The 13,487-nt window shown below is 45.0% G+C and overlaps 1 protein-coding gene across 1 annotated transcript in view; it reads left to right on the top strand.

Moving 5' to 3' along the window:
* The window catches only part of DPP10 (dipeptidyl peptidase like 10), a 511,573-nt gene that overhangs the window by 170,230 nt on the left and 327,856 nt on the right, over positions 1-13,487 (top strand). The window lies entirely within an intron of this gene.

Here is a 13,487-nt window from a genome sequence, read left to right as displayed (position 1 = left end):
CTGCAGCTCAAACACACAGAGCGGAATGGGATTTGCGGTTGGACGTAGAAATTTTTTTTATTTTTCTCGCTTCGGATTGAAGCCGGGAGTCTCCAGAGCTGACATGGATTAATACCAAACTGTAGCGGATGAGAAGAGAACACAACACCCCTTATATGGGTGTTTTAGGTAATTTTCTGCAATCTTAGCGCTTTTTGTGTTTTACTGTATGCATTAATACCAGCTCCGGAGACCCCCGCATTAATACCAGCTCCGGAGACCCCCGCATTAATACCAGCTCTGGAGACCCCCGCATTAATACCAGCTCCGGAGACCCCCGCATTAATGCCAGCTCCGGAGACCCTCGCATTAATACCAGCTCCGGAGACCCCCGCATTAATACCAGCTCCGGAGACCCTCACATTAATACCAGCTCCAGAGACCCCCACATTAATACCAGCTCCGGAGACCCCCGTTTCAATCTAATGCAATAAAAATAAATTTACAGAGCTTCATTACGTTAGCGGCTAACCGCGAAGGCAATGAAGGGGTTAAATACCAGTGCCCAGTTTATTGTGGGTAGTGGTGGTGGGTGAAGGTGGTATTTGGCCCGTGGTGGGTGTTTAGGCCTTGCGGGAGGGTTGCGGGAGCAGTTGAACCCTTCATTAGTGGTGGTAACCGCTAAGGTAATGAAGGGGTTAACCACTCCCGCTTCCTACCTTGTGGCATAAACACCCACCACGGGCCAAATACCACTTTCACCCACCACCACTACCCACAATAAACATTCAAACACAATACTAGCCAATGCATCCATTGCTTGCCAGTGCGGTTACCTATGCCCTCAATGGGAGCAAAGACAACTCCAATAGCAAGGAATGGGCACCCTACCACCCACCCTCTCTACCCCCAACAACCCCCCCCCTCCACACACACACGCACACATACAGTACAGTAATAGGCAAAATCCCTGTCCCGATCTGGGTAATAGCTCATTTGCACATTAAAAAAAGTAAACATTATCAAGCCAGCATAAAGTAAATACAAAGTCTATTTACCCTTGCCAGGATGAAGGCCGTCCTCATCACCATCCTCCATGTGCTTGTCCTCCGTGGGCAGCAACAGTACAATCAAAAAACAAACTAATGGTAACTAACCCCTTAATCACATTAGCGGTTAGTAATCACTATAGTAATTAAGGGGTTAACCCCCCTCCCCCGCTACCCACCTTGGGCATCTAACCACCCTTCCCGGAGAACTACACCCACCCCTGCTACCCATTGAATGGCACAGTGGTACACCATGCCCATATAATATAACTCACCGGGGAAACGTCTCTTTAATTGGCTGTTGAGGATCATTGCGTTGAGGGTCAAGAGTTGGTGCTCGCGTAGGTCAATTTATTTATTTATTTATTTATAAAATATTTAGCAGGAAGTAATACATTGAGAGTTACCTCTCGTTTTCGAGTATGTCCTGGGCACAGAGTAAAACAAAATAATACATGGTTACAAATACAGTTACATAAATGAACAAGGTATACATTATATACAAGACATTGCATGCACAGTTAAAGAAAATATATATTATGAGCGTATGAAACAGTTACAGAAAAACTTATATACGGTACAGTGCCTAAATATACATGTATAAATAACTAATAAATAAAATGGTCTTTTAGTTTAACATTTTGGCCAAATTGTTGTAAGCCCTTGAGCCAAACTTCACGGCAGACCACGTTTCAAGGGTCCCTACACTAATATAAATTCTTAATAACCTGTGCATTGCCAGGAAGAATGATTTATAATAAATCTGTCAATATAAGTTGCAAAAGTTCTAAGTCTGATTGAAGCTTTTATTTACCTGTACATTACCAGGAAAAGCACTCTGTAATAGATTTGTCACAATCACACTGCATGCAGGCAAGTTCCCCTGATAGTTGGAGATGCCATGGAGTGAGCTTTTAACCATTTAAATGTGGGAGGGAGTGAGCTTCAATTGGATAGGAGGTTGCCACCCTCCAAAACAGCCAAGACTTGCTGCACAAGAATTATAAAACATACAGAACACCTACAAGCTCAAATTGAACCCCCAAAATACCCACAACATATATATAAGCATATAAGTTTCACAGAGGAGTGCTACTGAGCATGGCAATATATATTTAAAACCAGAAACATAACATAAAACACAGACAAAGCTCAGTGCACATCCAGAAAAACTTATATACGGTACAGTGCCTAAATAATAATTTATTTAGGCACTGTACCGTATATAAGTTTTTCTGGATGTGCACTGAGCTTTGTCTGTGTTTTATGTTATGTTTCTGGTTTTAAATATACATTGCCATGCTCAGTAGCACTCCTCTGTGAAACTTATATGCTTATATATATGTTGTGGGTATTTTGGGTGTTCAATTTGAGCTTGTAGGTGTTCTGTATGTTTTGAAACAGTTACAGACCAGATTAAAGTGTGAGACAGCCTTAGATTTGAAAAAACTTAAGCTGGTGGTGGATATGAGAGTCTCTGGTAGGTTGTTCCAGTTTTGGGGTGCACGGAAGGAGAAGGAGGAACGTCCAGATACTTTGTTGAGTCTTGGGACCATGAATAGTCTTTTGGAGTCTGATCTCAGGTGATAGGTACTGCATGTGGTAGGGGTGAGGAGCTTGTTCAGGTAGCTGGGTAGCTTGCCCAGAAAGTATTTGAGGGTGAGACAGGAAAGATGAACTTTGCGCCTAGACTCTAGTGATGACCAATCTAGTTCTTTGAGCATTTCGCAGTGATGTGTGTTGTAGTTGCATTGGAGAACAAAACGACAAATTGAATTGTAGAGGGTGTCAAGTTTGCTAAGGTGGGTTTGAGGAGCCGAGCCATATACTATGTCTCCATAGTCAATAATTGGCATTAGCATCTGCTGTGCAATACGCTTTCTGACCAGGAGACTTAGGGAGGATTTGTTCCTGTAAAGTACCCCAATTTGGCATAGGTCTTGGTTGTCAGGGTATCAATGTGCATCCCGAATGTTAAGTGGGAGTCAAACCATAAGCCCAGGTATTTAAAACTAGTGACAGGTGTTAGGGTGGTGTTAGCGTTGGTTCTAATCAGGAGCTCAGTCACTGGAAGCTTTACAAATTTAGTCTTGGTCCCAAATACCATTGTTACAGTCTTGTCAGTGTTTAAAAACAGTTTGTTTTGGTGAAGACAGCAATGGTAAGAAAAACATTGAGTGAGTCTGCAGCAACTCGGGCCCGCGCCACCGCGCTTCCTCCCGCATCTCCCTAATCCACGCGTCTTCACCAGCGACCGCAACTGCCATCCTCTCTGCATCTCCCTTAGACCAAGTGTTCCTCCGCTCTGTGCAGCCATCTCTCAGGACCTTGGGACCTTGAGAAAGTGCTGTAAGTGCGAAACATGTCGGACTACATGCCTATGATCTATTAAAGCTATTTTTGTATCCAAGCTACCCTCCTTCATTTTTGGTGGTGCGTAACAACCTCTTCGTTTTTGTTCATCCATACCTGCGGACAGCACACCGGAGGACATCGATCAGGCCTGGAAGTCAATAGATGATAAGATATATTGACTTTGTGCAGTAATAGACATTAGTCTTTGCTGGAGAAGACATGTGGATGTCATGGGGAGTGTTTACAAGTCTGAATCTTAAGGATATGTGGGAGTACTTTACCACAGTCATCTCCCTGGGTGCTGCGCACTCTGAGTGGGGCCACGTAGGCGTTATCCTATTTTGTCACTATACTGGACACCCCCGAATATATACTCCACATACACATTTATGGGCCTGATCTTATCCAATTCTATAACAAGTTGTTTAAGTCTAAGGAGACCTCAACAGTCTCTTATTGCTAGGAATATTTTGGAGACTCAGATTCCACTGAACTTTCTATCAGGATACCAGGAAAATGTGACTTCGCTCCAGTAGATCCTAGAAGAAAGAAGAAAGAAGAAGCTAGGATCCCTCCCCCTGCCCCTTAGTAGCCTTTACTTAATCCCTGCCCCAGGCCTGACATCACAGCACCTTAGGGGAGGGGCCATGTCGCCCCTTCCTTACAAGTCCAGGGCTTTCTTTTTGCTCCTCATCTCTATGCAAGTCAGACTTTTCCCATCAATGTCGTATTTAATCAAACATATTTTTTTTGTAAACATTTCAATAATTAAATGTCAGCTTCATCAGACTAAATTGGCATACATAATCTTACATTTAACTCATGGTTGGTAATATTTCTGAGTAATAGTTTGATTTGCATTAAATCCTAAGTAGGACAGGCGAATGAGAAACAAACTTAGAAGATCGCAGATATTATGTATAATAATATACGGTCATCTATCGCCCACCTACCTACCTCTACTCATCCCCCTTCTGCCTTTCTCTCTCACTTAGAATCCTGGCTCTCTTTCTTTCTCTCCTCAGACTCCCTGTTCTTCTCCTTGGGGACTTCAATTGCCACATTGATGACCCCTCTCTCCCTTGGGCTTCCCGCTTTCTTTCTCTAACCTCTTCTTTTGGCCTTCAACAGTGGACTGCAGCCAGCACCCACAAGGATGGCCACTACTTAGACCTGGTTTTCACTAAAAACTTTTCTCTCTCTGATTTCTCCATTTCCCCTTTTCCTCTCTCTGACCATCACCTCATCTCATTCTCTCTATCTCGCTTCTCCCCTTCTCCACCTCCATCTACACCCTGGTTCTGCAGAAACCTGCGCTCTATTCACTTACCTGACTTTGAGTCCACTTTACGCTCCTCCCTCTCCTCTCTCAGCTCTGCTACAGACCCCGACAACCAGGTCAGGAACTACAACTCTGCCTTGTCCTCCTCTCTTTATCTACATGCCCCACTTTCTCTCTGCCGCACTCGCCCTTCTAACCCTAGACCCTGGCTAAATTCCCACACACGCATGCTGCGTTCCTCCACTCGTTCCTCTGAACGCCTCTGGAGGAAGTCTCACACTCTCGCAGATTTCCTTCACTACAAATTTATGCTATCCTGTTTCAACTCTGCCCTCTCGCAAGCTAAACAAGCCTACTTTTCTGCACTAATCAACATGCACAAGTCTAACCCACGACGACTGTTCTCTGTCTTTGATACTTTACTCAAACCACCCTCAGCTGCCTCTCCTTCCTCCATCTCCGCTCAGGACTTTGCTGACTATTTTAAGGAAAAGGTGGAATCCATACGTCAGAACATCCCCTCTGTTTCTTCTTCCCATCCTACACCTCTTCCTAACTCTCCTCCTGCCTTCCTTGACTCTTTCTCCACTGTCTCAGAGGAGGATGTGTCGCTGTTGATCGCCACTTCTCCCTCTACCACTTGCCCTCTTGACCCCATTCCCTCCCATCTCCTAAAACCTCTTGCTCCTACTATAATCCCAACGCTCACACACATTTTTAACTCCTCCCTCTTCTCTGGAACCTTTCCATCCTCCTTCAAACATGCAACAGTCATACCATTACTCAAAAACAGCAAGCTTGACCCTACCTGTCTTTCTAACTATCGACCTGTCTCCCTCCTGCCTATTGCCTCTAAACTCCTTGAACGTCTTCTATTCTCTCGCTTGCTCCATTTTCTCAACACCTATTCTCTCCTAGACCCTCTACAATCTGGCTTCCTCACTGCTCACTCCACGGAAACAGCCCTCACTAAAATAACTGACGACCTCCATGCTGCCAAAGACAGAGGTCATTACACTCTGCTCATATTACTCGACCTCTCTGCAGCATTTGACACCGTGGACCACCCTCTTCTCCTTCACATTCTCCATACTCTTGGTATTCGGAACAAAGCTCTATCCTGGATCTCATCCTACCTCTCCCATTGTACTTTCAGTGTCTCTTCTGCTAACACCTCCTCCTCCTCTATTGATCTCTCTGTGGGGGTACCCCAGGGCTCTGTCCTGGGACCTCTTCTCTTTTCTCTGTACACACTCTCTCTAGGTGACCTAATAACATATTTTGGGTTTAAATATCACCTCTATGCTGACGACACACAAATATACTTTTCAACACCCGACCTTACACCTGCTATACAGACCAAATTTTCTGAATGTCTTTTGCTATATCATCCTGGATGGCCCTCCGTCGCCTTAAACTCAACATGGCTAAAACAGAGCTCCTCATACTTCCTCCCAAACCTGGCCCTACTACCTCCTTCCACATTACTGTTGGAACTACGATCATCCACCCAGTAGCCCAAGCACGCTGCCTAGGGGTCACACTCGACTCCTCTCTCACATTTGCCCCTCACATTCAAAACATTTCTAAAACTTGTTGCTTTTTCCTCCGCAATATCACAAAGATACGCCCTTTCCTCTGTTGCTCGACTGCTAAAACTCTGACTCAGGCCCTCATTCTCTCCCGTCTTGATTACTGTAACCTCCTGCTGTCCGGCCTTCCTGACTCTCACCTGTCTCCCCTACAATCTATCCTAAATGCTGCTGCCAGAATCACTACTACTCTTTCCTAGATCTGTCTCAGCATCTCCCCTTCTGAAATCCCTCTCCTGACTTCCAATCAAATCCCGCATCTCACAGTCCATTCTTCTCCTCACTTTTAAAGCTTTACACTCTTCTGCCCCTCCTTACATCTCAACCCTAAAATCTCGCTATGCACCAACCCGACTCTTGCGTTCTGCTCAAGGATGTCTTCTTTCTACCCCCTTTTTATCTAAAGCCCTCTCCCGCCTTAAACCTTTTTCACTGACTGCCCCACACCTCTGGAATGCCCTTCCCCTCAGTACCCGACTAGTACCCTCTCTATCCACCTTTAAGACCCACCTTAAGACACACTTGCTTAAAGAAGCATACGAATAGCACTGTGAACATTCTGAATACATGATACATAAAGCTTGGCCCCCTGCAGATGCACTTACCAGAACTCGCTTCTACTGTCTCTGTACATTCTCCCTACCTACCAATTAGAATGTAAGCTCCTCGGGGCAGGGACTCCTCTTCCTTAATGGTATGTTTGTCTAAAGCACTTATTCCCATGATCTGTTATTTATATTATCTGTTATTTATTTGATTACCACGTGTATTACTACTGTGAAGCGCTATGTACATTAATGGCGCTATATAAATAAAGACATACAATACAATACAATAAAGGTTGGACATTTTTATAGAAAGAAAAGGTATACAGGAATATACCAAATAAGTGACCATGGGAAGGATTCAGGCAGTAATCTCATTGCTAATACTGTATTTGGAGTCGGGAAGGAATTTATTTTTCCCTTTATGAGATATCATTGGATAATGTGTCACTGGGGTTTTTTGTTTGCCTTCCTCTGGATCAATATACTGTAAGTACGGATATAAGATTAAGTATCTGTTGTCTAAATTTAGCATAGGTTGAACTTGATGGACAAATGTCTTTTTACAACCACATCTACTGTGTAACTGTGTAACTATGTAACTGTGTAACTGTGTAACCCATGGACTGTAGTCAGGGAAAGATCACCCCTTGTTTAGGACCAAAGTAACCTACTGACAGCAATATCCTTATTAAGCTGTGCTGGGTGATACCTTTCTTTACAAATAAAACATCTATTTAAAGCTGCAATCCCACCCAATTTAGCTATTGTTTCTGTTACATAATTCGAGCTAGGGGGTCCACCAGTGATAGAGAAGGTCTTTCAATTAGAGAGGGGGCCCTTCAGTAAGAGAGGAGGTCTTTCAGTTAGAGAGGGGGTCCTTCAGTAAGAGAGGAGGTCTTCCAGTTAGAGAGGAGGTCTTTCAGTTAGAGAGGGGGCCCTCCAGTTAGAGAGGGGGCCCTCTCTAGCAGAACTGTGCTATTTGTAGCTGCGGAGACCCACCAGTTTTTGACATACTGTATACCAGGATTATTACTAGTGTTCCCTCATGGACACCTAGAGGGTCATACAATAGTGCAGCGCTGCAAAATGGCTTCCTCCCTCATGATAGCCTGCCAGGCTCCCTTTAAGCAGAGTCTGCTAACTTATGCAGATAGCGGCCTGACTCTTAACTAGTCAGAAGTTGCTCCCTGATGCAGCACAGCATGCTGGGAGTTGTAGTTTCCTATTAATTTATACACAATATACTTCCCACACAATATCAATATCACTTGCAGTCATGGTGATGGCAACTACACAGGAGAAGATACGCTAACACAAAAGTGCCAGGTTCCCTTCACACTGACGAGCCAATAGAAAGCTACAACAACATCATGATGGAACATCACTCCTCTCTATTGGGTAACCCCGGTATGTGACATCACTCCTCTCTATTGGGTAACCCCAGTATGTGACATCACCACTCTCTATTGGGTAACCCCAGTATGTGACATCGTTGCTCTCTATTGGGTAACCCCAGTATGTGACATCACCGCTCTCTTTTGGGTAACCCCAGTATGTGACATCACCGCTCTCTATTGGGTAACCCCAGTATGTAACATCACCGCTCTCTATTGGGTAACCCCAGTATGTGACATCACCGCTCTCTATTGGGTAACCCCAGTATGTGACATCACTGCTCTCTATTGGGTAACCCCAGTATGTGACATCACCGCTCTCTATTGGTAACCCCTGTATGTGACATCACTGCTCTCTATTGGGTAACCCCGGTATGTGACATCACCGCTCTCTATTGGGTAACACCAGTATGTGACATCACCACTCTTTATTGGGTAACCCCAGTATGTGACATCATCGCTTTCTATTGGGTAACCCCAGTATGTGACATCACCGCTCTCTATTGGGTAACCCCAGTATGTGACATCACCGCTCTCTATTGGGTAACCCCAGTATGTGACATCACCGCTCTCTATTGGGTAACCCCAGTATGTGACATCACCGCTCTCTATTGGGTAACCCCAGTATGTGACATCACCACTCTCTATTGGGTAACCCCAGTATGTGACATCACCGCTCTCTATTGGGTAACCCCAGTATGTGACATCACCGCCCTCTATTGGGTAACCCCAGTATGTGACATCATCGCTCTCTATTGGGTAACCCCTGTATGTGACATCACTGCTCTCTATTGGGTAACCCCGGTATGTGACATCACCGCTCTCTATTTGATAACCCTGGTATGTGACATCACCACTCTCTATTGGGTAACACCGGTATGTGACATCACCGCTCTCTATTGGGTAACCTCAGTATGTGACATCACCGCTCTCTATTGGGTAACCCCAGTATGTGACATCACCACTTTCTATTGGGTAACACCAGTATTTGACATCACCGCTCTCTATTGGGTAACCCCTGTATGTGACATCACCGCTCTCTATTGGGTAACCCCAGTATGTGACATCACCGCTCTCTATTGGGTAACCCCAGTATGTGACATCACCGCTCTCTATTGGGTAATCCCAGTGGCCATTTTCTTATTTTTATTTCCAAGGACATTTTAGAAATTTGACGAGTCCCCAAATCTCAGCGCTGTGCAATGTTTCATCTCTAGCACACACGTTCCATTCTGGGACTGGGAGGTGGGGTCGGGCTTTAAATATCACTGTCAGATTTATTTAGTCCTATTTTGAACCCACTGTAAATGTTTTGGGCGTCTTCTGTTTTCGTAAATATTTGATATGATTCTTATTTTAGACTTGAGATCCTGTGATCTAGGGGATTTCTTTCTGGGTTAGAGCACAAGTTACAGTGAGGCTAAAAGCAGCCACTTTAACCCACCGAGACATTAAGCAGCACTTAGTAAAGGAAGGTGTCTCCAAGCGGCCAAACCCTGAGATATCCGAGAAGCAGAATTTCTGTGGGTCTTTCCTGTGAATACAAATATAACTTCATTTTTAATAAATTCTCAGTTGCCAGCTGCTGTAAATGTAGTTTTATTTGCAGTATCTTACTAGAGTTTAACTATCCATGAACTTGTGAAGTGAAGACAAGTGTGAGCAGACTGGAGCATGGAAATACAGATAAGTGCTGTAGACAAATTACAGAGCTGTATCGCTCAGCAGATTACCTGCTGTAAGGTACTGTATAACTAAGACTCTTTCTTTACTTTGTCTGCAAATTGTGCTGAGATTTTTAACACATTATCAAGAAAATCATGGGAGCCATTTTCAGTAATTATTAGTGTTTCCCAATAGATGGTCTGTCTCACTTCTATGGGATGGGTCTCACTCATTAAAATGCAGTCAAACTCAATGGTCTCACTTCCCATATTGCCCGTATGGCTCATATTGCCCGTATGGCTCATATTGCCCGTATGGCTCATATTGCCCGTATGGCTCATATTGCCCGTATGGCCCATATTGCCCGTATGGCTCATATTGCCCGTATGGCTCATATTGCCCGTATGGCTCATATTGCCCGTATGGCTCATATTGCCCGTATGGCCCATATTGCCCGTATGGCTCATATTGCCCGTATGGCTCATATTGCCCGTATGGCTCATATTGCCCGTATGGCTCATATTGCCCGTATGGCCCATATTGCCCGTATGGCTCATATTGCCCGTATGGCCCATATTGCCCATATGGCTCATATTGCCCGTATGGCCCATATTGCCCGTATGGCTCATATTGCCCGTATGGCCCATATTGCCCGTATGGCCCATATTGCCCGTATGGCTCATATTGCCCGTATGGCCCATATTGCCCAACAGTTTGAATATTTCAGAAGAATTTCTTCGATGGCAGCAGAATTATGTCAGAATTCTGCCACTCTTCCCCTGAATTTAGTATATAAATGGGATCGTGCACATTGACTTTTTATGCATGACAAATATGTTTTGCTAAGTTTGTACAACATTTGTACAAAATTATCAATCTTCAGCAAATATGTCTCAGATTTGTGCAGTTTTATTTTTTATGTTTCTTGGAGATGTGAGTTGTTAGTAAATGTTTGGCGTTATATGTGAATTCCAGTCATTGTTTATTGGAATATTACACCACACTGTATGAGCTGCAGATACACGTATATCCCCTGTAAATGTAAGCAAAACATAATGATGTAATTAGTCCATATTAATAACTGACGCTTCTGAAGATTAAGTCAAATCAATTTTTTTAAATAATTCTGTTGGAAGGCATCCGACTTGTGTATGTTTGTGTATGTTTCAGTTTATATTATATAAAGGATTATGTTTGTGGTGTTTGTGGTGATTGTGGTGTTTGTGTATGTTTGTGTATGTTTCAGTTTGTATTATATAAAGAATTATGTTGTGGTGTTTGTGGTGCTTGTGTATGTTTGTGTATGTTTCAGTTTATATTATATAAAGGATTATGTTGTGGTGTTTGAGCTCTTGTAAATGTGCATGTGTACAAGGAAAGTCTCCTGCTAAGTGACACAATATACTTTGGCTTTGTTATAACCAAGAACCTAAAACAACAGGAAAATAATGCAAAAGACACAGTTAATATGTTTGATTGTAGTAAGTGTCAAATACTGTTTCTACAGTTCCATATAACTGACCCTATAACTCTCCCTATTGCTCCATATAACTGACCCTATATCTCCCCCTATTGCTCCATATAACCTCCCTACAATAACTCACATTGCTCCATATAACCGCTCGCTATAACTTAAACTGGTGGTGGATGTGAGAGTCTCCGGTAGGTTGTTCCAGTTTTGGGGTGCACGGTAAGAGAAGAATGGATTCTAACTGGAAGGCTGTGATAGATCATTCCCTGCTGTGTATAAGCCACACAGAGGAAACACTGGTCACAGAGACAGGCTCTCACACTATCTGCACTAGCAGCGTGCACAGAGACAGGCACTCACACTATCTGCACTAGCAGTGTGTACACATGAATATGTCTGTGAAACACTAATAATGGAGATGGAAACCACATGCATATCTGATGACAGCTGCAAATACGTCCGTGTTTGCCTTCTACATTTTTACTGACAATCTGACTTAATTGAATTTTAAATGTAATGTTGCAAGCCTGCCAGGACTCAGATAATAGTCATGTGCTTGAAATGAATGACAGGCAACAGATAGGGTGATGCTTATCCAATTTAACAAAGTTTCGGGCTGGCTAAGGATAATATTTACCATCCATCTGAAAAATAGTGCTACGTCTGTGCCAAATTCATAAACTTAGATTGATTTCCAACAATTAGCAGACACTTGTGAGCTTACACTGTGCTGAGAGAAATGCACATCAGGAAACCTTTACAGGGAAATTGCAGACATAAAAAGTTAAAGTGTAATAAGTCCCTGTGAGGAGAGGAGAGGAGAGGAGAGGAGAGGTGAGGAGAGGTGAGGAGAGGAGAGGAGAGGAGAGGAGAGGTGAGGAGAGGAGAGGAGAGGAGAGGAGAGGTGAGGAGAGAGAGGTGAGGAGAGGTGAGGAGAGGTGAGGAGAGGAGAGGAGCCTTTACACTGTAATTGGATGTTGGAATCTGCTGGCTGAAGTTAACTCCATTTCAGTTCTTTTCAAAAAAAGAATAATACAAGTGTAGCCAGGTCCCCCTTCTGCTTGCGTACCCCCCCTCCCTCCGGGTACTCACTGTGCGGCGGTCGGGATTAGAGGCGGCCGTTCGCGGGGAGGTGTGGGGGCATGTGCGCGCACAGCACGCTCTCCTCAGGTGCGGCCGGTTGCCGGGGACGCGTGCGGCCGGTTGCTAGGGCCGCGGTCGGGTTGCGAGGCGCTCCTGGCGGTTCCCGGTGCAGGGCGCCGCCATGACAGTTCCTCGCGCATGTGCAGACTGCCGATGCGACGGGAGGCCCTCGTTAGCTCGCGCATGCGCAGTACAAGCGCGCGAGAACGCCACCAATGAGAGGAGGGCTCTTGAATGGGACTTCAAGTCCCATGAGCCTCGGGAGCGGCCCCATGACGCCAGGGAGCCAATAGGGCTGCAGGAGCTCCCTGCTTGGAGAGAATTAGATACATTTCGCGTGCGAGGAGCACGTTAGTCAGGACCAGGACAAGCTAGGGGTAGGAGGTGAGTGCAGGGGTCAGTGACCACTGCATTAGGCCAGCAGCCCCCTAGGTCCCAGTTAGGTCCTGAGCCACTGTGTAGCTTGTGGTGCTATAGGGACAGGCCCTAGATAGGGACACTGCCCCATTAGCTATTTGGATAGTCAGGGACACAGCGCTGAAACCGTGCAGCCCTGCGAGGTGGGTTCTGGGCTCAGAACGTCACCAAAGACACTGAGACTAAGGTGATATTATCCACGCTGGAATTCACCCAACGCGGTGTGGAGGACGACGTCGGATCGGGCGGAATCCCTGTCGTAGTCTGCGGAACCCGGGGTGGGAGCCCGGGCAGGTATCATTCTTCAAGTGCACCAACACTGTACAGCAACGCAAGAAGCACGCCTAAAGGGTGGGGGTATCACTTGGGGACACTTACATGGAGAGTGGGCAAGGGCCTTGTATAGTGCGATTGGACACGGTGTGGGATACACGGTGGTGGGAGCGGGGTGTACGTTATACCTTACCCAAATGCAACGTTGAATGTTATGTATAGTAGAATATAAGTTATGCGCATATATGCAGTAAAGCCTGTCCTGTTTTATAACTGTGTGGTTACCGTGATTGTTTCCTGTGAGGGCCTCCTCCCACTC

The sequence above is a fragment of the Ascaphus truei genome, chromosome 7 (genome assembly GCF_040206685.1).
Source record: "Ascaphus truei isolate aAscTru1 chromosome 7, aAscTru1.hap1, whole genome shotgun sequence".
In the NCBI taxonomy this organism is placed as follows: domain Eukaryota; kingdom Metazoa; phylum Chordata; class Amphibia; order Anura; family Ascaphidae; genus Ascaphus; species Ascaphus truei.
The sequence above is the reverse complement of the archived record's forward strand: the minus strand, read 5'-3'. Positions and strand labels throughout refer to the sequence as shown.